Source organism: Chinchilla lanigera, unplaced genomic scaffold (assembly GCF_000276665.1).
Source record: "Chinchilla lanigera isolate Chin_1 unplaced genomic scaffold, ChiLan1.0 scaffold00021, whole genome shotgun sequence".
NCBI lineage: Eukaryota > Metazoa > Chordata > Mammalia > Rodentia > Chinchillidae > Chinchilla > Chinchilla lanigera.
The window spans coordinates 24,368,768-24,393,131 of record NW_004955422.1 but is presented as its reverse complement, the minus strand read 5'-3'; the positions used below and the strand labels follow the sequence as shown (position 1 = coordinate 24,393,131).

The 24,364-nt window shown below is 37.3% G+C and overlaps 1 protein-coding gene across 1 annotated transcript in view; it reads right to left on the bottom strand.

Annotated features, from left to right (window-relative positions):
• Nucleotides 1-24,364, bottom strand: part of LOC102027871 (contactin-associated protein-like 3) — a 113,349-nt gene that overhangs the window by 22,261 nt on the left and 66,724 nt on the right. The gene's annotated exons all lie outside the window — the stretch shown is intronic.

The window sequence follows — 24,364 nt, the reverse complement described above, 5'->3', positions numbered from 1 at the left end:
TTTACACTGTTGATTTGTTCTGCTAATGATCCATGTTTAGGTTACTGCCTCTCCTCGATCCCTGGATCAGTCACTATGTCTATGTTTTCTTTATATACAGGGAAATTGAAATGTCACCAGTGTGTCTGTAAACATGGTCCCTCTGAAATTTGTTATTCTAAATGCTCATAAACTGCTCCTCTCATTTTCAAGCAGTAAAGATGCTCCCATGAAACCCAATCACCCAATGTGATAGAGCACTGGGGCAACTAATGTCCAAGGGGCTGCAGAAAATCCTAGAGTCTGAACTTGAGAGCTAGAAAGGACCTAGACATCAACCCAGCCACATCCCTTAAATTCCAGAAGACAAGCTGCAGTCTGGGTGAGGGGAGTGGTCTGAAGTAGGGCAACTGGCTGTTACATAAGATGAACAGGATTCCAGTCCAGGGTACTTATTCCATCGCAGCATCCTCTTTGTGCTATCTAGCTCAACCCACTTCACAGAAACACAGTCTCAGTGCACGACTCCTTTACTGCTATACCTAATCTTCAAAGGTTCCTGTGGCCAGTGTGCTGGTGGGCCTGGGAGAAAAGCAATCCATTACCTGCCCACAGCAAAGGGTGTGCTTCTGCTCAGTTTCGCTATCTGAGCCCCTGGAAAAACCAGATGAGAGCAAAGAAGACTGCTTTAAACAACTGCTGACTTGTTTTCAGGTGTGGGTAAGGAGCTGAGCTCTGATCACGCATGCTGTATGTATGTATGGAAATATCACAAGGTACTGCATTCATATGTATGCTTAAGAGTTGATTCAAAAATCAAAACACATTAAAACATATGTACAAATAAGGAAAGAAACGATGTTCACATGTATATAAATTTACGGTAGCTCTCTTAACAATGGTCAATGAATAAGGTAAAATCTGTGCTCATGACCATTCACAGAGATGTGCAAACTGAAAAGTTAATTCTAAGCACTCGGGGTCTATCCTTACATGGCTTTTCTGCTGTGTAACTTCCCAACCCTCCCTTTCCTCAGGTTTTCAGGTTTAGTGAGTGGCTTTTATGTGAAAAAGTTAGTACAATAGTGGGGTAGGTGAGAGGTTAATGAACCACTGGATTTCTGATAAACGTTAATATAAACCTGAGACTTTAAAGTTTCCCACACAAGTATAGCTGTATGACGACTTCAGAGACATAGGCTCTTTTATTTAATAGGAGGGAAATTAAGGTTTAAAAACTACACCTTCTTATACTCTCTGGCACTAGACTGGTTTTGTCTAACATGCCTTGGGTACGCAGTGAGCATAAAGATGACGCAAGGGTCAGTGAGTTCAACCAGGAATCCAGAATGCTATCAGCCTAATTATTTTGCTTAGTTGAATAATTTGCCAGACTGAACCACAAATTGAATAAAAATGGATCTCCCTGTCCCACACCACCCTTGGGTTCTTGTCGTATAAACAAATGAAAAATTTTAAATAGACAGTGTCATAGTGAATGTGATCAATTTCAATTCTAGTAGATATGTCACACTTGGTAATAATTACTTTAGCAGTATTTGATGGCAAGTCTGGGATACCCAATCATTTTACTCTGTTCAACTAAAATATAATCTTTACCTACACGGACATCATTTTTTAAATTAACAAATTTTCTATCAGTTTCCAGGTAAAATATCTGCAGCCCATATATATCTCCAAGGAGACTTTAAGAATACCCACTTGCAGCCCCTCTGTGGGGTATCCTAGGCTGAACTGAGTCGCTTCCACCTGTTCACACTCTCCGGGCCTGACCTTGGCTGTAACTATGCTGTAAACTGCGAGTTTCCACCTGTGTAAGACATGCTCAGTGAAGCCCGATTCTAATCCAGTGAAATAAGGCTCCATCTGCCTGGAGGGATGCACTCCATGAGAGGGGACTGCTGGGGTTGAGGGGAGGCTGGTGATACTTGGTTGCTGTTGGTGCCCACGGTAGACATAGTTCATCCATGAGACTCTGAATTCTACTACTTATGTCCTAACATTATTTTAATATCTGAGACATCCTGCTAAACCGCTAAACTAAGAGCATCACTCATGAACTCTGACTCTAACATTAAAATTCGGTCAAAGAATTTAAATCAAATTTGTCTGCAGCTGATAACATTTTCTAAATTTCAGTACAACCAACAAAATAAAATATTTCCAATGAAGTCCACAAAGGCAGTCATTTTTCGTTTTTATATACCAGATATTATTTTTCTCTCATTTATTTTAAAATATAATGCTAGAAAATATACTTGTGATGGGTGTGATTATAGTGTCATATAGTAAAAATTAGTCTTATTTTTGCTTAGTAGAATTAAAATTGATTAGTATTGAAGGAGTTTTATATAAACATAAGCTAATAGTTTATGAATAGAGCGGATCAGAACAGATGAGGGACATATTGTTTAAAACTCAGTTATGAACACAAAATTAAACATTTCTACACATGATTGAAATATATTCAAGAGGCTGGGAGTGTCGCTCCACAATACAGTGCTTGCCTAGTATGTGCAAAGCCTAGGATCGGGTCACCAGAATCATGTAAAAAAAATACATTCTCACACATACACACACACACATGCAGGCACACACGTATACTCAAAGGTTTGAGTAGATATATAACAACATGAATTCATTCAAATTTTGAGGAACCACATTATTTATATCTTATTAGAAATATAGTTATAGGATATCCAGCAATAAACTAGTGTTCTTTAAAGACATAGAATTAGAAAGACCTATACTATTATTTCACTGACATAACATTTAAAACATTATTGAAATGTGTTTATATTTCAAAATAAAGAAATATATCTTTAAAAATACAATGCAATCTTTTATTCATTGAATGCAAAGTTTGCCATGAGAGTTAACAGACATGAATTTATAAGCAAACACAGACAGAATGTTAGACATAAAGACCTGTTTCTTGCTTTTATGTTAAATCAGAAAACAATAGGGCTACGCATTCTCTGTGGAAATCCACAGCCTTCAAAGATTCTGCAGAGGCAGAAATCTTCATTTGCAGACAAATGGAAAACACAGGACTGATGAGAGTAGAGGTTTAGGGAATGGCTTTTAAAATCCACTGTCCTGGGGATGAGTGAAAGAAGAAAAAAGAAAGAAGGAAGGCAATATATATATATATATATATATATATATATATATCTGGGATAACTGTATTGCTGATGTCTGATGGTGTATTGAAATGAACAGTTAATGCTTACAATTTTTTATGTTCTGATCGATTTTGCATGCTTGTGTCCGGTGGTCTGAGCAACCTATTTGAAGGTAACAATATGCAATGGAATTACAATGGTGAACTCCTACCATCTTGTTTAGTGATACTCTGTATTATCTGTAATGTTTTATTGAAGGATTATTTTCCTATTCCTTTTAATGGTTTGAGCATTCTTTCATTCTTACATCTGGTAATCTGAACAATGTAGTTGAGGATAGCAATATGTAATGTAACAACCACTGTTGATTCATATTATTTTGTCTTGAGACCCTGTGTCACTTTGAATGTTCTTGCTTTTATTTGTTTATGTTTGTGATACTGGTATGCTGCTACTGTTCTATTTTTTGTTTGTTTCTCATTTACTACTCTCTTTAAAATAAATAAAATCCACAGTCCTTCAAATTCGCATCTGTCTCTCCTTAAGCCTGTGACCTTGGCTGATGTCACAGTCATTTTTTGTAAAGTTCAAAAATAGTAACTACCTGAGGACCTCGGTAAGGGTTAAACTATTTAATGTACACAATGAATTTGTGAGATTATGAACTATTTTCCTCATGGCATTCCTCGTGTGTGTGTGTGTGTGTGTGTGTGTGTCCTTTTCTTGTTGAAAGATGAAGTCACTCAGTTAGTTCTGACGTGAATTTTGTCACTGAGGACATCACAACTGAGTTACATCCAGTGACAAAAAGTACATTTCAGGTAAAAGGACCAGTTTCTATAGCATGTTCTCTGGGTATACACACCAGTGACTGAAATCTGTGGCTTTGGGCCCATAAACACACTACAAATATGTTTCCTAAATTATTTATGAATTAATAAAATTGTTGAAAATTTTCCAAATCCTCACTTTGACTTGTTCTTCACATTCACATTACTGAAATGTAACAACTACAAGTTATGGTGCTACAATGCTCACGTGATCTGCTGGCCTCCTACATAAAGCTTAACAAATCAGTCCTCTTGGTTACGGCATATTAAACACCAGACACTCCATTTTGAGTGGAAAAACTCAGTATGAAAATGGAAGACTCATCAACAATTATGTTAAGAAGCCTCTTACAGATTTGTCATCTTGAATCATTTCTGTCTTAATGAGCTTTTCATTAAACCTTTCTTTAAGTTATAAATATACAAATTAATCATGATTTTTAAAATAAGATGCTACTGTACTGTGCAATTTCACACATTATTTCAGTTAGTACACAAAGATGTTTGAAAATATGGATCAAAATATCACTTCTTCAACTCTCCCGGTTTTATTAATAGTTTTCCAAACTGTTGAATGTACTCAATGAGATTATTTCAATATTCTATTGTTGTTTTAAGTTATCTTGGTTGTGCAGCAGAACAGTGTCTCAATAAGGAAGAGCCCTATAATGTTGACTATAATTCTGCTTATTTGATGGCCTCTCTGTTCTGGTATTGGCCATGACTGCAGTCTCTGCAATCTCAGCCTCTTTATGAGAACCATGAGATTTATACCAACACCTTTACTCAATTTTTCCCTTGTCGAAGGCTGTTTCTGAAAGCACCTTGAAGAGTCTAAGGAAATGTACAAATGAAATATATAATTAAGGTGCTCCCTATACGATATGCTAGCAAGACTGCTTGATTAAGATACTTTGTAGTTTTGAGTGTTATTAGAAAAACATTGATTTAATGCTAAGTACAGGATATTAACAATGTAATTACCCTAGCATATGCCTTGACAGCATTTTATGTACCAATTAAAATGATGTTTCTACAGGTAATTAAAATGAGTATATTATCTTTGTCACTTCACTAAGAATAATATAATTAGAAATATGTAAAATGTTAAAATGAAAGACATAAAACAACATTGTAAATTCAAATGTGTGAGATACACAAGTCATATATATATATGTATATATATATATATATATATATTAAAGAATACATACAAATAAAAACTAGAATGGAGAAATGTCAACCTCAGATGGAGACACAAAGGAATGATGAATGGCTAATGCACACTAAAGCAAGAACGGGGCCTTGCACAGACAGACCGGAACAATCATTCCTTACGGAATCCTCACTGATGGTGGGTCTAACCAAACCCGTGGTACCTGATATTCAAGCAAAACTAGCACAGAAAGAGTGGCTGAAGCCCATGGCCAAACCCTCTTGGTGTAGTGCCTGTAATTTCTGCTGCTTCCTCCTCACCTGCTCTGTTCTGTGGGATGAGCCTGGGGGAAGGAGAGGCTGTTGTACAGACCTCCCACAGGACCCACGTGGGACTGCATTGCTGTCACTCCAGCAGGATGACAGATTTCAGTGACTGTCTGCTATGGTTTAAATGTCCCCTCCAGGACTCATGTTGAAATGTGGCCGCCACAGTAAAGGTGCTAAGAGGTGGGACTTTCAAGAAGTAAAGTGGCAGTGAGGGTGCTACCTTGAAAAACAGGTTGATGGAAGTGAGCTAGTTGTCACAGGGGCAAGAAGGGTGAGTCTCTTCTACTTTTCCGTCTCGAGTGCTTCCTCACCCTGCTGTCTTGTTATGGCACTTCTACAGTTTATAAATTACCCAGTCCATGGTATTGTGTTACAACAACAGAAAATGAAACTAGGACACCAGTGAAGGCTGTTTCTAAGTTTTAGTAAGTAGCAAATCACGGGAGCACCATAGTTGAGACCTGGGTCCAAAGTAAGTCCCAATATTTTCTAGTTTTGAGGCTGTGAGCAAGTTACACATCCATGTGGAACATCTGCCTTTTCCTCTGAACAGTGGGGAAATGACACCCAAGATTCACAAGATCCCCATCATGTCTCTGAAATTCTTAGCATAGGGCCTGCAGATGGTAAATGGTCAATACTTACCAATCGTTGTGCTGTATTAGAACTGTCACTATGTGTTTTAGTCAGGGTTTGCAAGGGAAACAACTTTATACAGGACACACAATTTATAGGATTATTTTATAATAGTCACTAAAAGTCAAATACAGAAAAATACAAGAAATCTGTAACACACTAAAGATCCAAAACTCCAGCTGAGGGCCTGGATCCCATGGCAATCTCTTGCACGAGTCCAGCTGAAGATCTAGAGCCCATGACAGTGCCCCCCACAAGTCCAACTGGAGGCATAGAGCCCGTGACAATGTCTCATGCAAGTCTGTTTCACGGATCTGCTCTGGGACGGCCCAAAGGTCCGTGGTGGAAGATAGAAAGTCTGTGCCAGCAGGCTGAAGGATCTGTGTTAGCAAGCTGAGGGATCTGCACTGAGGCCAAGGAGCAATGCTCAAAGTAAGAACTAGAGCTCCCCCCAAAAGTACCACAGCCATCCTCAGCAATAGCAAGGACCTGAGCTCCTCTGACAATGAGAACAGCCAAGTTCATGCCAGGAAAGCCAGCATGACAAGCTTTTCCAGGACAGCTACGGCACCACAGCTTCCTCTTCAGTTCTCCTTTTTATGTTGTCGGCAACAACCCTCAAGTGGCTCTCCACACCCACCACCACGCTGATTCAGTTCAGCTGGGTGTAACAAGTTGCTCACCAGTTGTCAGTCCACCACACTATGACAAATGGTATTTCTTTCTTTCTTTTTTTTCCACCCCTTTATTATTTTGAGACAGGGTCTCTCTATGCAGTCAGGTTGGCCTTGAACTTGCTAGGTAGTCCAAGCTAGCCTCGAACTCACTGTAATCCTCCAGCCTCAGCCTCCCAGTACTAGGATGACAGCCATGTGCCACCATGCACAGCTCTCCTTTTGTTCTTGTAACACTAATCTCTGAAGCCGGCATGGGAAAGGAAGGCCCATCTATTCACTATTATTGTGCATGAGTCCACGGTCTCCTCTCCTTGATGCTCAGACTTGTCTCCATCTCTTAGGTCAGCAGCCCTTCAATAGCAGGTGACATTAGGCACCAATGGGACTGCTTTCCCCTGTTATTTTCAGAGGATGATTATCAATAATCCTCTGAAAATGTAAAGCATGTAAAGTTGCTTACTTAAATTACCATGTTTCCCCCAAAATCAGACAAAATCTTATACTAATTTTTGCTCCGAAAAATGTAATAGGGCTTATTTCCAGGGGATGTCTTACTTTTTGTGTACAACAATCTACATTTATTCATTTATTCTGGTACAGCATGTACATTTATTCAAATACAGTCGAGTCAATTCAGGAACATTATCATAACTCTCCAAAACTCTGAATTCTGGCCGGAGTTTCTTGTGACTTCATCTCCCGTGGAACCATTGGCCCCAGTCTCTTGTGTCCAGCAATAGAACTTTCCTTAAATGAGCCCATCCTATCCTTGTAGCCTGCTCACAGTGCACTGGCAACACAGCTGTGATTTATTTTATCCCATGAATTCTTTACCCAAGTTATGACCTCTTGCAGATGAGGCTTCACGAAGTTTCCTTTAAATCAAGTGCTAAAGACTTAAGAGACATGAGTAGCTGGGTATGGCAGCACACGCTTGTAATCCCAGCACTTGGGAGACTGAGGCAAGAGGACAGCTGCAAATTTGAGGTCAGCCTGGATAGCATAGTGAATTCAAGGTCAGCCCGAACTATGTAGCATGGTCCATAAAAACAAAAGAAAATAAAAAAGAGAGAGAGGAGTGGCAACAAAAATGATGACAGTTAAGTATGATGGTCCACACAAAAGCGACCGAATATTGCAGGCATCAAAGTTCAGAAAACGTTTCTTTATTTCACACAAGCGCATTAAGTATGTCTGTTATAACATACAACATATTGAATTATGTAAATTTTTATGAATCTTCTAAGAGCAAAAGAAAATAATTCTTAAGATGGATAATATTAACTGGGGCATGGGTGTGGACCAAGCATTTGAGTTCCTAGAACTCCAAAATGATAGCACTGGTTTTACGTTGAGATTAAAAATGAGTTGGTTCATTCAGGACTGTGGTTTCAGTACCTGTTTTGCTACAGTAGCTTCACTCTTTTATTATTTCCTTTCTTCTCAGTTCCTAGAGCAATCCTTCATCAACCCAAAGGCTTTGTCCTAGCCATAATTTGTCTTACCCAAATTGTCAGTGACTATTTGATTTTCCCTTTTAATCATCTGTGGATCTGAACTATATTCTACACATTTGGTTTAGAGGGAATCACAGAGATGGATCAGGGGATACCCAATATCAGGATACATAAACAAGACTGATATTTTGCTCCTTACAAAGAGAAATCTCCCCAGATGTTGGGACTCAGAGAATGATGATGTTTTTGGCATATAGAGCAAAATAATCTAAGGCACATTATGGGGATTTAAAGCAGTATCAGAATCAAAGTCCCTATAACTTTGTCTTGTTTCTCCCCCCCACCACTCCCAAACGCGGGCAGAGGCCTTCCGCAAAGTTCCCTTATCTAATTCCAAACCCTCTAAAGAAGAAATAATTGCCCCTGATCCCTTCCTGTACTTTGGTTAACTAAACTCATGTCACAGGAAGAAAACTGAATTCTGTCAACATACCTAGGCAGACTTTTGTCATACATCTCTGTATCCTATTTCACACTCATATTCCAGACAGAATCATTTATGATCTATTGTCTGCTCTGTAGGCCCAATGGACTTTGTCCCACACAACTTTACGTGTCTCTACTCCCACTGGATTTCCCTGAAAGCTGTCTTTATTCCCCATTCCCCTCCCCTGCAGAAAAGAAGCATATGAGCTTCTGAACCATGTTAGGCCAGAAGGCAATGATATCATGTTGTCACCTCCAGGCATGTTATACATGTGTGTATCTTTACCTCACTTTAATTTATCTGTGTCCCTTTATTCCAGTGATCCTTTGGAAGGTGAAAGGACCCTCCCCTCCCCTGAGGCTTCTATAGCAATGGAGAACAATCCTTTCAAGAAGCTGTTACCTCCTTCCTTAGAGGGCTTGGACTGGAACAAAGAAGGATAAAAAGGAGCAGAGGGGACAGAAGGAGATGGCAGGGAATGAAAGAAAATTTGAAAACAGATTGGGATTTCAGTTTCTTAATCTACTCTTCCAGTTGCTTAATTCATTCTTTATGGCTATTTGTTTGTTGATTTCCTGCATAGCATTCATCCCAGAGATATGAATAATGTATTTGTTATGGGTAAGTTTTTTTCTAAAAATTCCTGTGCATAACCCATTTATGTGTCTCCAAAAAGGCTTTCTCTGGACAATGCAAAGCAGGGTTTTCATAACTATGCTCATTTCAAGCATGAAAAAATGAAGGAAGGCTTCCAAGAAAGAGAGAGACTTGGCAGCAGCATTCTGGACCTCCCATATTATTCTGCCATTAAAAGTGATGCTGAATCAAATGGGACCTTAGAGCCCATATTACACATTTTGCCCAACAATAGCACAAAATTTGTATTGAGGATTTGAGATTTTCTTGGTGAACCCAAGTCTGCTAAGCCAAAGTAGATGAAGGGAAATTTAAACAAATAGTCCAGGGGCTGGGGATTTAGCTCAGCGGCAAAAGCGCCTGCCTGGCAAGCGCAAGGTCATGAGTTCGGTTCCTGGTACCGGAGAAAAACCAAAAATAAAATAAAATTAAATTAAATTAAAAAATAAACAAATAGCCCAGGTTTCTTGCCTGATCAAAGACGGCTACATTGTATTTATTTTTTATCACAATAAAACAAAATTTTTTAAAGAGTATCCACGAGCCTGTGACAAATCCATGCAGTAGAAGGACTCACCCAGGAATGTCCACCGTTTCTGGGTGAGTCCTTCTTGGTTCCAGTCCAATGCTACTCATCATCAAATTATTGGCAAAAACCCGCAAGACACAGAGGAACACGTCAGTTCTTAAATACAGATTAGTTGGCTTTATCATTGAGCAATATAAATATCCTGAATATATTCAGGTAGCCAGTACACGGCTACAGAGCTGTAGTGGACATCCAGCTATATTTACGTGGAGTTAAAGTTGCAGTTACTGTACATCATCCTACTTTAAGTAAACACTCAGCAGATATTTGATTATTTACATTGACTTCCTCTGCAGTCCTGTTTTATATATTTGTCTTTCAGGCTGGCTGTGATGTGAAGATCTTCAGAATTCCTTATCTGAATCCTTGATTGTCCTTATCAGGATCCATCCCTGACAGTGCATTAATACCAGTGACCGGTCACATCTTTCACCATCATTCAGCCAGGTTCTGTTAGCTTCAGTTTCTTCACAGTATGAATCCCTTGGGGAGACAAGATGACCAACCTTCCCACAAAAAATGCAAAAGCCTCTATAAGTGGCATGGTTATTCAAAATAAAATGATTGCTCATTAAAATCATATTCAGGGGCCAGGGATTTAGCTCAGTGCCTGCCTGGCAAGCATGAGGTTCTGAGTTCAATTCCAGGTACCTCTTCCCAAAAATGCCATACAAAGCTTTAACTTACTGAAAATTTAAAGTTCAGAGAAGTTTCTCAATTTATGACCTTCAGTCAGTCACTTGTTTGAACATACTTTGCTTAATTTTATAAATTTCTTAGAATGTACTAAATATTATGTGTTGAATATGTATGTACTTATTCAGACTTTAAAAGAGCTCAGTTTTTAAAGATGCAGACATATGCTCATGACATTCTAGAAGAAATCAAATAGACCACGAAATTGAAGTGAAGCTCTAATATTATAAATATAGTATATTAGTGACAAAGAGGAAAGGTAAGTTATCACAGGGAAAAAAGTAAAATACCTTGGACAAAAACATAGAAATACCAGAGGCAAATAATCCACAAATTATATTTAAGAGGACAAGGGTAACGTGTGGCTTCTACAGAATTTATCTTACATATCATTATATTTACCCATTCTATGTGGCACAAACACTGTATACTCTTTGTACTAAGGGTAGATTGTTTTCTACACATTTATACTTCTGAATTGCAATCAATATGTCATCAGAGGCAGACTTCTGACACTTACACTTTTTTAAGATTGTCATAAAAAAACAAATATAGATTGATCTTGCAAGAGTTTGCTCAATACACCAATAACATATTTTGAGACTTGGATTACTAATTATGCCTACAATACTTGCTTAAAATATAAAATATATGAATAAAGAAATGTATCAATATGCTCATAAACCATTAAATTATGGATGAATAGTATATGCCATGTTCTATATAATTAATTTGAAATAAACTCATATAACAAGAAAAACACTGATTAAAAATGTGAGCTGTCAAATAAATACTCCATTTCCCAGTACTAATTTCAGCTATGTTAATACATGATCCAAATAGCATTCCCTGAAAGTTCACTAACTTCCCAATCAAGAGAGATATATCTTTCAACTAAATCTTAAATTGAAGAAATTATTTTCCAAATCTAATTTTTATAACTTGAGCTTGTTTTTTCTTTTCAGGAGGATAACTGTCCATTTTGATATGAGGAAACAGATCCCCAAGAGCAAAATAAAAACTACCTCATCCCAAATTTTCTTCTCAGGTTAGAGTTTTTATTTTATTTTTTATTTTTTTATGTTTTTATTTTTTTATTTTTTTTGGTTTTTCTCCAGTACTGGGAACTGAACTCACGACCTTCCGCTTGCCAGGCAGGCACTTTTGCCGCTGAGCAAAATCCCCAGCCCCAGGTTAGAGTTTTTAGATAGGTTTTTGCTGTGGTTTGGATGTAGTTTAAGTTTTTCATTCAGAAGTTCATATTCTGGAGGTTTGGTCCTCAGTGTAGTGGTGAGACCCTTAAGAAGTAGAGTCCAGTGGGAGGTCTATGGTCAATCGGGAGATGATGTCAGATGTCTCAGCCTCTCTGGCTTCCAGTATTGAGATGTTCTCTCTTTTTGCATACAGGTTCCCACCACTGTCGTACACCATGATGTGATAGAGCCAAGTGGGCCTTCACCAGAGCTGAGCTTATGGTTTAGAACCTTCTCCCCTAACTTTCAAAATGATGAGCTAAATTAACCCCTTTTCTTTATAAAGTTAGCTTGCCTCAGATATTTCATTATAGTAAAGCAGTATGAACAAATAAGGTTTTACACTATGTATAAGTGAAATATATTTATTATTATAGTCATTTATTATACCAATAGTCATTATACCAATAGTTATCAAAGACACCAATTTTGCATTTAAAGACAATATTAATTTAAACAAAATGCAGTCAGACATATTTAAAATCTGTTAAAATTTGTGTTAGTTTGGGGGTCTTACAAGGGGAACAATATAATTCATGGCACATATTGTTAAGATCATTTATAACAGTCACCCAAAGAATCAGATACCAGACAGTGCAGGAAATCTGTCCACACACTAAAGACCAAAGAATCCAGCTGAGGGCCTGGATCCCACAGTAATGTCCTGCATGAGTTCAGCTGAAGACCTAGAGCCCATAACAATTCCTCCCACAAGTCCAGCTGGAGGCCTACAGCCCATTCTCCAGGAGACTGACCAGTGAGTGCACCATCTTCCCCTCTGGAGCCATGAAGTGATGCTCAAAGTGAGGACCGGAGCTCCACCAAAGTGAACCAACTCCATTCTCAGTGACAATAATGTCCCGAGCTTCTCGGACGACGAGAACAGCCAAGTTCATCAGGAAAGCCAGCATGACAAGTTCCTCCAAGTGAACCAACAGCTTCTATCAGCTCCCAACAGCCTCTCTCTTCTCCAGTCCTGCCTCTTATGCTGCTGGCAGCAATCCTCCACAGAGTAGGCCCCAAGGTACCTGGTATCACATTAGTTCAGTTCAGCTGGGTTTTACAAGTTGACTACTGGTTGGCCATCCACCACAAAATTGAATGGGTTATCTCCATCAAATTGTGTTTTAAAGCTGTTTTGAAAATTTTAGTAGAAAAATAAATAATTTTTTCTTGGTATTTAAATGAATCCATAACATTGCTAAACCAAAATGACAACAGTCATGTTACCAACAATAAATTTGAGATGAATGCTTACTATACATAAGAAGTTAAATACTAAACTGGAGAGAAAATGAAAATCAATGTACATCTGAGAAGCAAATTGAAATGAGCCTGTGGCCTTGAGTTTCTGTCCTCTCCTTTTGTCCTGAGTCACTGCACTTCATGGGGAAGCCCAAGAGCTAACTAACATTCTAAGGTGAGTGACAGTTACCTCTGCGAAGTCAAAGACTGAAAGACGGTCTATTGACTTCTTCAGAAAAGAAATTAAAGGTACCTAATCTAAACAGAGAAGTCTACATTTCTTAGTATATTTAGTTGATATTTTATTATATGAGGATAAATGTTTTCATTCATTTCCATTGGTGCATGATGTGTTCACTTGGAAGCTCATTCTTTTTATCTCCTTTTATTGTTTGATTTTAACTGAAAACAATAAAGAAACAAAATATAGTTCATAAACTCAGTAGTCTGATAACCCTTGTTGACATAAAATAACCACATTAATAAATCAACAAACAAACATTACATATACTCACTTGGTTAAAAACCTAAAATAAAATGATAAATTTGAAGGAGATGGAAATGTTAATTACCCTGAGTTAATCATTGCATACTGTGTACATATATTAAATTATCACACCACACCCATAAATATATACAACTATTTTGTGTCAAAACTACAAAAAATCCAAGCAAACAAAAAGAAAAGTAAAAAAGCAGGGTGCAGTGATACACGCCTGTAATATCAGCACTGGAGAGGCTGAGGCAGGAGGATCAAAGGCAGCTTGGGCTACATAGTGAGTTATAGGCCAGCCTGAACTACATAGCGAGACCCTGTCTTAAAACAAAAAAAAGACAAAGACAGATGAGAAAAGAGAAAAGTTAAGATAAAAACATAGAAGCCACTCTTTCATCCAACCTCAAACATAACCACTCATGGAGCTTTTTGAGATCCTCTTTTTTTAAATTTGCTATTCCCTCTTTAGCCATGTGGTGCTACACTTCCATTCATTCTCCCCACAGCACCTTTGTTAATTTCACATCTCTTTCCCGCTGCACTTATGCACTTGGGATTTCCCATGGGCAGCTCTGTGCAGAAGTGTACTCTTGGCACTCCTGTCCTCGCCTGGGATGTCTCTCTGGTCTCAGGGTGAGGCTCAGTGGAATTTTATTAATTGCCTTGTGTTTGCCTCCTTCCATTCTATCTGCTTCAGTCCCACATCTGTGTGCTGCCTCATGCTTCCGAGAGTCTCACCAGCCCAGGGAGGCTCCTCAGAAGGGTGATCTGGGTCCTTCTCTACATCCTACCCTTTCCTCCAGGGCAGGCAAGGGGAGGAGTGAGGGAGGGCAGAGAAGAGAGAGGAAGAGAGAAGAAGAGGAGAGGGGAGAAGGGGGAGGTGAGGGGGAGATCTGCCAGGAAGGGTTTTGGCCTCTGCTTTAGGAGTGACCAAGGGGCCCATATAGGATTCTCAGCCCCTTCAAATCCCTGTGAGTCCTTCAGAATATACTTTGCTTTTATTAATTACTATTTTTATTGTAGGGTTCAATGGGGTACTGTGTGAAAATTCAGTACATATAGTGTGTAATGGTCAAATCAGGGTAGGTAACATTTCCAGCTCTTTAAACATTTTAAATAAAGTTGGAGTAACCCAGTTAGCTAGGAGTAATAAGTTCCAGTATTTTCAGCAGAGCGGAGGGTGATGGGGATGAATGTGTACAACAACCGGGTCTCTGACTTAGGAACATTCGAGTTGAGGACTTCCTGTGTACAATTCATGGGTATACTGTGTAAGACTCACTTTGTCAGATTACGGACTAACCCGACTTAAAATTTTCTCCCGGAATGGAATTTGTATACAAGTCAGGAACCTACTGTATATACTCAGTGAATTACTAAAGAGAGGAGCTTGAAAGAAAGAAACTATTATCCTGACTTCTATCAGTAAATGTCATATCCTCATACAGAAGTGACTTCTAATTCATCCTACCTTTCATCTTTTGTTTAGTTAAATTACTCCTTTATGCTAGTCATCTCAGTGCAAAAAACGTAATTGTCTCTGGGTTTGAGTCTCTAGGATAATAACCTTGATTATCTGACTTTTCTGCCATTTTGCACCCTTTCAGTTAAGAATCATCAAAGTACCTCTTATGATACTTTAAAACATTCTCTCTGACTGATTCATGAAGTGTGTGGCACTTTATGAAGACTTTTAAATAAGCTTCTTTTGCTTTCCTCTATGTACACAAACCAGGAGGTTCTGTTTAATATCGTCTCCTCTGCCCTATGCTTGGTATTCTGTTCTCCACTAGAGTTTTGGTGCATGGCAGGGTTTAGCAGCAGCTCTGAATTAAAATCATTTGGTCTTGACTGAGCCTCAAGCCACATGAATTCTAGATGTGCTACTGATGGTAATATTCATAGCATAAAAGCACTTTCTGCACATGGATACCAAAACAGGGTTTGGCCAGGAACTGTGGTCAAATGTTCCATTTTAAGTTTGAGACAGAGTAAGACAGTAAGATGAAAATATGGAACCAAGTAGGCTGAATTATTAAAATGGTGACTATTCAACAGAATCCAGACTGTGTGGCTGCTTTTCATTTGGGATGAACACATGATTAATCTGCCTGAGAAAGTCTCAAAGGAAGTAATTCTGCCTTCAAGCAACCAAAGTTAACAGGAGAAACTTGGGTGGAGTTTCCTCATTTGGCTAATTCTTCATTTTCCTCTATATCTCCATGAAAATTAAATGTAATTAATGTAAAACATTTCAGATCGTATGTGATTTCTAAGTCTGCAGAGTCAGACATACATATCTGTGGTTCTGCATCTGTGGATTTGACCAACTGTGGATCAAAAATGTTCCAAAAACAAACTGCTTCTGCACTGAATCCGTGGGCACTTTTGTGTTGTAATTATTTCCTACATGATACAGTGTCAGACATATTCATAGAGCACTTACATTGTATTAGGTGATCTAAGTTATCTAGAAATGATTTTCAGCATACTGGAGGATATGTGCAAGGTTACATGAAAATACTGTACCATTTTATAAACGGACCTGGAGCATGTGAAGATTTTGATATCGCAGGGGCCTCCTGGAACCCATCCCCGTGAATATCCATGGACAAATGTATTCAATGGATTTGTTCCCTTTTTTTCCTTTTCTGTGTGGATTTGCTTCTTACCCTAAGCCTGGTTTGATGACATCTATTTCAGAAACTAGGATTTGGAACTATGTCAATAAACTCCAATGTCCTTTGAAGAAAACTTTCCCCCTAATATTTTAGATAAGGCAGTGGACTGCACTGTCTCTCAAGGCTGCAAAGTCAGTGTTTGTCACAGAGCAGGCTAAGGTAAGGCAGATTGCACAGCTGTCAGTTTGGACTACTGCAACCTGCGCAACGGCTCCATCATGACTGGTATCTCACAGGAGCTATGGCCATTTGACACTGTAATTTTTAAAAATCAGTTGTTTTATATAATTTATCTAAAATATATGTTATTTCAGTACCTGAGCTTACAGGTCTAAGGCTGAAACCCATTGACACCATTGGCACCTTCTACAACATGAATGATTGCATTCTGTTCTATCTCAGCTTAAAATTCACAGAGGGGCAGGAGGAGGAAAGGGGAGGAGGAAAAGAGGAGAGGAGAATGGGGAACAGGAAGAGGAGAGAAGGGAGAAGGGAGAGGGTAAAGGAAAGAAAGGAGAGAAGCTGCCTTGACTTCAGGAGTCTGAGTTCTGGGCAGTATAGTGAGACCTCACTTCTTAAAAAAATCACAAATCACAAAGAAAATTTAACTCTCTCTGATAATGGCTGAAGTACATAAAATATTTAGAAATCATGGCCTCATTGTAGAGTATAATCGTAAACAATGACAAACATTCAGGTCAATACTTTAATGCACAAAATAGCAAATTTTGTTTTCAAAAATGACTTACTGGGACATATTTGGGTCAATCTAACCAGAAACCAATTTTCTATAAATGTTTAATTGAAGTTTTATGCTGATTCTCACTGATCATTAACACAGTTCCAAAGAGCTCTAAAAGAAACCATGGGGAATGTTAGATGTCATACTACCTGTCCTAGTCTGCCCTAACTGTCATGACACAACACCACAGTCTGAGCGGCTTAAAGAAGAGGTATTCATTCTCTCACAGTTCCAGTGGCTGGGAACTCCAAAGTAAAGGTATTAGTATAGTTGGTTTTTGTTAGGGCTGGCTTTGCGGCTTTCAAATGCCCACTTTCTCACTGTCTTCATAAGGAGGAGAGGCCATATATATGTACCCCAAAGGCCCTATCTTCCAAACAGTCACCCTGGGGGTTAAGACTTTGCCATATGAATTTTGGAGGAAACAATTCTGTTCATAGAACACTTCATTTGTATGATTTTCTTTTTTTTTCGTTTGCATGATTTTCTAAGGAAAAACTCACAAACACAAAAACTAAAAACTTCAGCTATAGAAACAAATAAAAATCTGCCCCAGTGCAAATTTCCCAATGTTAGATTTTATTAAAAAAATAACTATTTTTCCCACTCACACTAGTCAGGTAAGTTGGTTAATACTCTTGGAAAGCTAGCTTTTCAAATTTGGTTTAATGAAGGCAATTCTAATATAAAATTTCATTCATTTTTAAATAAGTGAGGAGTAAGTAAATATTGTTGAACTGTTTATTTAGTTTATATAAATTGAAGGGTAATAGTAATTATTGCTGATTAAATTTGTTTGTATATGTTCTTCTCAAACATGTACTGAATACCAGGACAACAAGTATGTATTACACATTTACCATCACTATATATTTACTGAAAGCATACTTTCAAAGAAATGGGGTTTAAAATATACATTTTAACCAACAATTATAATTCTTATCAAAATTTGGGGTTCTCTAAGTATTCCAGTCCACACCAAGAATTCCAAATTGTGCAGGGAAACTATGTTTTAATATTATTTTCAAACATCAGAGACTTCACATACCACTTCACATTGATCTTCATAATTTATGGATTATTTTGGTCTGATTTACCATGAGGGATGAACACAATGATGTCCCAGCAACATTATAAATATGTTCAGGCTGTCAATATCCCACTCAGGGCTGCAATACTAACATTCTATATTCCCATTCCCCAGTAAAGAGGGTTCAGATATTATTACTAAAATAATGATGACGGTAATGTTGAGGAGTTTTTTGCAAAAAATGGCAGACATCCAAGTAGGAAAATAAAAACATACAATGGTATGTGGTGGAAATAATATTTTAATGAAGTACCTAAGAAATAACTGTAACAGCCAATTATATATCAGACTATTTTCAAGTCAAATTTGGCTACACAAAAAACTCTACTTATATAATTTCAATCTTCAGAGTTCACACGTGAAATACAGTTTCTACATACATAAAATTTTTAAATGAAGGGAGAAAAGTGTATTATGACATGATTATTCACAACTTATCTTTAAATATTTCTTACCTATATCTTAGAATTCTTAAAGATGGTTGTTTTACAAATATGAAATGCATTCAAGATGTTTACATAAACATGTAAAATTCAAACTTCTGAGATTTTAGAATCAAATGGCACTTATGGCCTCTTCTCTGCAGTCGTGTGACAGCTCCTCCCACCCCGGTAATGTCATGGGGCAGTTCTTATTCTTTACCACTTTAAAGATCAGCAAACAAGGGGCTGGAGATTTAGCTCAGCAGCAAAAGCGCCTGCCTGGCAAGCGCAAGTTCGTGAGTTCGGTTCCCGGTACCGGAGAAAAACCAAAAAAAAAAAAAAAAAAAAAAAGATCAGCAAACAAGCTCAGAAAGTTTCTCAAGTTTCTCCAATTGTCAAGTCAACTGTTCCCCTACAATATGGCCTGTTCAAAGTGCACCTGTCAGTGCATGGCAAAGCTGGATTCTCACCCAGATCTGCACAACCTCAGAGCACATTTCTAACTAGCCTGAAATAAAATCACTAAAGATATTTCAGAAATAATCTGATACAGCTCCTTTATTTTCTTCAAGACCTTTGCTTTGTTCATCTCCCTTGTTTGACAGAGTTTCCTTCCTGGCTGCGCATGCTCAGAAGGGCCCCACCCACACTTGGCTTTTTTCTCTGTTCTTTACTTTCCACCCCCTGAAATTGTTAGTAATTTTTGAGAGGCTCCACAGTTTCATTTTGGATGACTTCTAAGACTTGATGGGTCAGGTGGCATAGTGCTAATAATAAAGACTCTAGAGCTGCTTACTAAGTTGGAACCTTGGATAAAGCATTATTCATGTGTGTCTCAATTTCCACATCTGTAAAACTATGATAATAATACCTATTTCAGAGTGCATAGGGTAAACAAGAAGTATTTGTTATCATTATTATAGGTTGACTAGCCCTTGTCTGAAATGCTTAAGGCCAAAAATGTTCTAGATTTTGGATTTTTTCAAATTCTGGAGTACAGTATGTGCATAAATATATAAAAAGCAATTTTGTAAATGGGACCCAAGTCACAACATAAAATTAATTTACACTTCATATATAACATATGCATAGGCTGAAGGTACTTTTATAAAATATTCTAAGTCTGCCTGTGTTTGGGCTGCAATTTGTCACATGAGGTCATGACCGGCTGTGGAATTTTCCAGTAGTGTCATGTCAGCGCACAAAAAACTTCAGAGTTAGGAGAATTTCAGATTTTGACTTTTTGGATTAGGGACACTCAGCCTGTAATATTATCATTATTATTTCTATTTATAAACATGAGTATCTTCTTGAAAACACTCAAAGAATATCCAAATATGCTGAACAAAGTGATTTAGTCATCTTTTGCCAATCTGCTGTCCCTATTCCCTGGGAAAAAAACAGATCATGAAAGTGCTTGGAGTCTTTAAAATTGCGATCACATATAGTTTAGTTTTGTGCCTAGAATCGCACCTTGGTTTGTTCCTCGATGTTTGTGATATATGTCTTGGTAATCACTCCATTTCATGTATTTGGGGCTTACTCACTGTTTTTAAGAGCTGCATAGTTTTGCTGGGTATGCATCTAACATGGGTTTCATATCCCACAGCAATAAACTTCTACAACTCTACAACTGTTAGTTTTGACTCATGAACGGTGATGCAGGGAACATCCTGCTAAACATGGGATTGAGCTTTGTGTAACTCTGTTTCAAACAGATTCCAAGGGAGAGTATTTTTAACCCTCACGGTGGCTCACTGCTAATAACTCTTTGTCACCTGCACCTGGAGGTGTATCCTTTAAGAATCCATTCAAGCAAGTGACTGGCAGAAGTGCATGACCTATTTTTCATCAAGGTCACAGAAGTCTGTCAGGTTGGTATAATGGAAGCTTAAATTAGTTTTTGAAATTTAATTATTTTTTCTTTTAACTGTTTTAGAACAATGCAAAGGAGAGAGAATTATATTCTAAAATTCAGAAAGTGTCGTCGTGATCATCATCACCATGACCATCATCTGTTTCTGTCCATTGGGCAGCTCCCAAGTAGTTCATTTAGGCCTTGGCTACATATAGTCCCAAGTGAGCAGTCATGACAATTAGTATCGCTCTCACCTAAATCTGGCTGAAATGCGAGATTGATTCCTGAATTTAGGCGGCAATATTTTCATTATTTCTTCTCGAGTATTTTATGGATTTTAGAGTTGAGGCTTTAGAAGAAAATTCTGTAATATAGTAGACTTTCTATATTTTATTGGAAAGCTGAACAATACAAATTTTAGAACTAAAATTGTATTTTTATTGTATTTTTTATAAAGGAAGAATTTCTGTCCAAATAGGAAATATTTGTTTTAACCTAGCATATTTTACAATTTGTTCCCAGGTCTGTAAGAAGAAACATAATCAGTGTCATCTTTAGCACATTTGAAGTCCACTCTGACGTACAGCAGAATAGTCACCTTCTCTTGAAACAGCCCCTCCATATCTCATTTCTGGGGTGCCACCCTCTACATATTCATTGTGCAAGGCTTAGGAGCTAAACTTTTAAAGCTCGTAGTCTCTTATTAAACTTTAAACAACCTGTCATGGAATTCTTGCTAGTTTCTTGCTCATCAATTTGTTCAAAATATTTATGAAACCAGGAGACACTGGATGAGGAAACAGCCAGTGAACAAAATGAGCTTTGGAGAGTTTATCCTGGTCTTGAAGACAGCTCAGTCAGATTAAGAGGGGAAAATGTCACACAACAGTGAATAGGTAAATATCGTAGTTAACAAGAGACTAATTCTGCCCTATTCATTATTTTGCTTCAAGCTGGCCCTGTGGGGAAAAATAACTACAAAGACTATGTCAGAAGAAACAGTTTGTACACTGAGGGTCTCCAAAATGGTATTATGGTTTACAACGGGTAACTCTTTCCTCCTAGTACATTCAGAGAAAAATTTTAAGAAATAAAAAATCTTGAGCAAGTTAAAACAAAAATGCACCATGATATGAGAAAAATATCATTTCACCAATTTATAATTATACCCCTGACATATAAACTGTTGTATGCTTTACGAGGATGCCATTTTAAACTTTTTTTTTTCCAGGAATCGAACTCACAGCCTTGCGCTTGCCAGGTGGTCGCTGTGCCGCTGAGCTAAATCCCCAGCCCCTTGTTGTATGCTTTACAAATTGAGCCTGTTAGAAGTCATACTCACGGATATGCATAATCTTCCCTATATTGTTACATGAGCATATTGTTCTTAAAATTTTTGTGGCAGCTTGTGTAATGAGTCCAAATGAAAACAGTAAAAAACATTGACTACTTTTCAACATTACATGCTCACTTAAAATATAGCTAACATACCATAATCCTCCTACTGCTTTCCTTATCTTTTTTTTACAGATTTGAGTTTATATTCATTGAAACATTCATATGCTTGTTTTATGGTAGAATGGTTTTACTGTGATAAGAACATTTAACATGAGAGCTACTGTCAAGTTTTTTAGAGCACTACATAATATTGTTACCTGTCAGCACAGTGTTACACAGCAGATCTCTAGAACTTGTTCACATTCAATAACTGAAACTTGTTACCTGACAAGGCAATAAGTGTTAGTGAGATGTAGAAGAATGAGAACATTTGAGTGCTGTTCATAGGAATTAAAGTGGTGCCATTACTAAGGACACCGGTATAGTGATCCTCAAAAGATTAAACATAAAACTACCGTATGATCCAGCAATCCTATTTGTGGGTGTATACCCTCCAAAAAACTGAAATCAGGATCTCAAAGAAATCTTTGCACTACCATGTTCAGTGCAGCGTAATTCACAATAGTCAAGATGTGAAAACAACGTAGGTCTTGATGAACACTGGACGATGAACGCTGATGGATGAATAAAGAAGATAACAGTACAGCTTTTAAAAATCATAGGAGGAATTAGTCTAAAATTTTTTAAACCATGGCATTTTCACCTTGATACTTGTAACTTTAAAATTCATCAAATAAAATAATAATGTTCTAATAGAATTTCAGTGGGGCTGAGACTTTTTTATTTTCAAGAGAAAAAAATTAAAATTTCAAAACAAGATAATAAGAAGGTGACAATGGTTAATACATTGTGTATTGTTAACTTTAAATTAGTTACTCAGAGTAAGAGATATCAGCTTTTAATTGTCTCAAAAATATTAGCACAAAACAATTTCTTTTCAGTGAATTAAGAGAAATTAGTTTTATACCTATCTTAACTATCATATATATATATATATATATATAATATATATATATTCCCTTCCTTCTTTTCTCAATTCCATTCCCAGTTTTTCTTTCCTTTTGAAGTTTCTTCTGATTTTACAATATTTATTGTATATTTTCTATCTTATTTACTCTTTCAGCTTCTCACACTAGGGAGAGAATACCATGTTTGCACAAATGCATGTGGTTTATTTCACTTATGAATATGGTCTCAAGTTGCATCCATTTACCTATAAAAGTCTCTAGTCAATCCTTCTTTACAGTTGAGTCTTCATTGTATAAAAAGACACCTCTTTTTATCCATTACTCGGTTGATGAGCATTTGGGTTGCTTCCAAGATTTAGCTATGACAACTTGTGCTGCTATAAACATGGGTGCACATATATCGCTATGGTACATTGCTTTTAATTTTTCTGGGAAGATACCCAGAAGAGGAATAGCTGGGTCAAGTGGTACCTCCAATCCTAGTTTTCTGAGGAATCTCCACACTGATTTCCAGTCCCACCAACAGTGGAAAAGGCTTCCTTTTTCCCCACAGCCTCTCTAGCATTTGTTATTGGTTGATTTCTTGATAATAGCCATTCCTTCCAAGGCGAGATGGAATCTCAGTGTTGTTTTAATTTGTGTCTCTAAAATAACAGGTGATGCTGAACATTTTTTCATGTATTTATTTGCTATTTGTATTTTTACATCTGAGAATATGTATTCATCTCAGATGCCCAATTTTGAATTTGGTCTTTAAAGTTTGGAAATATGATTTTTTTTAGTCCTTTATATGTTCTCAGTAGTAATCTTCTGTCTGAGGAATAGCTGGAAAACACTAGCTGGTGGTTTCTTTTGCTGTGAAAAAGCTTTTCAGTAAGTTTAGATCCCAGCTGTTGATTCTTTATGATAGCTCCTGTGTCACTGGGGTTTTATTCATAAAGTCTTTGCCTACACAAATGACTTCAAGAGTTTTACTTATTATATCTTCCATAAGATTTAATATTTCTGTTTTAATATTTAGATCTTTGACCCATTTTGAATTGTAGTGCCTGGCGAAAAATATGGACCCCATTTTAATCTTCAGCATGTGCAGAGCCAGTTTTTCCAACACTATTTATTTATTTAGAATAAGCTTTTATTTTATTTATTTTTTGGTACTGGGAATCAAACTCAGGACCTTGCACTTGCTAGGCAGGCACTCGTGCCACTGAACTACACTCCCAGCCCAAGCTTTCATTTTAAAGAGAGTAAAAACAATACAGAGTTTCAAGACAAGATGATAGGGAATTAACAATGGTTATTATATTGAATATTGTTATCCTCAAAGTAGTTGCTCAGATTATCAGATATAGGCATGCAAAACTGATCAAACAATATCAGCACTAACTATTCCTTTCAATGAATTAATAGAAATTAGTAGTACAATTATCTTGGCTATCTTGTGTTTGTATATATGTCTTTTTTCCCTGCTTTTTTTCTGCTTTTCTCTTTTCCCCCATACTAGTTGTGCTTTCCTTTTGAGCAGTTTCTTTCCTTTTCACTATATCTATTGTACCTTTTGGGTCTTATTTACTCTTTCAGTTTCTTACACTA